Source organism: Geospiza fortis, unplaced genomic scaffold, assembly GCF_000277835.1.
Source record: "Geospiza fortis unplaced genomic scaffold, GeoFor_1.0 scaffold201, whole genome shotgun sequence".
Lineage (NCBI taxonomy): Eukaryota > Metazoa > Chordata > Aves > Passeriformes > Thraupidae > Geospiza > Geospiza fortis.
The window spans coordinates 1,157,722-1,158,894 of NW_005054440.1; positions in this window are offsets into that span (position 1 = coordinate 1,157,722).

A 1,173-nucleotide genomic window follows, 5' to 3' on the forward strand; every position below is an offset into this window, starting at 1 on the left:
GAGCTCTGGGGTTTGGAAAGTTCTCTACCCTTTCTTACCAGGGTCACAGCGCTGGAGAATTAGGGTTATATTACTCCCAGACGCGGCACGCCCCGCTCCCGCGGCCCTCGCTCGGGCGGATCGGCTGGCGTGGGCGGGGGGGCGGGGGAGATGATCTCCCAGTGCCTGGCCTCTTGGCAGGCGCTTCTGTACGAAATTCAATCTCTATTTTTTATGAGAAATAAACTGTCTAAATAAATTTTATTAGGGGCAACCAATATATTTTCTGGTACTGCCCTTTGTTCCAGTTCTACGTGTATGTAACAATCTAAAACCTATTTATTGAGGAAAAATCACTGGATCCGTCATAGAAAATCCTTTTACTTTGCTCTGAAGTGATTTCTGAAGACACTCGTGTCACTCTGAAGATTTTTGGCCATTGTGCTAAAGCCTTTCCTTGTTAGGAACTTCAGTTCCTATGATCATGTGGGGAATACCGTAAATTGTAACAGGGAATGGAGTTGACTGGCAGTTTTCTGGCTACACTGGGAAAATGGAAAGATGACGGGGAATAAAATCCTTGTAAATACATCTCCGACGCTGCCCAGGTGAATTCGGGCACTTGACAAAACAGGAGTGAGCGAAAGCGGAATGTGATTAGGGTATTTTACATGTGCCCCATTGTCATTTTCTTTCTGACACGCCTAAGTGTCAGCCCAGTCCGCTCTTTTCTCTCCCACAGACTTCCTTCACTGATTTCCCCCCTTCCCTTAAGACGATTGTGATCTGAAGTCTTAGAAGAAATGATTTAGTTTGTTTATAGTGCTATAAAAATCAAGAGCAATAGAAAAGTCATAAAATGAAGCGCGCTATCAATCACACCGCAACATTGTTATTCAGCAGTTACTAACAGAGATTGATAATCCTTTGATTTCATCCCATTGTTATTACTCTGATGTGTCTGCACATTAACTATTACACATTTATTTATCGACCTGAAACATACAACAACACGGAATAGATGCACACGCACGCCTTGCCACCCTGCCCGCGGCGCGCTCGGCAGAAGCCGACTGCAGGCACCTCGAGGGCCGCACACTTGTGCCGATACATTCAGCTAAAACTGAGCACCTGACGCCCCGGCCAGCCCCTGACCGCTCGCCTCACCCCGGCGCGGGCACGGCCAGGCTCCCG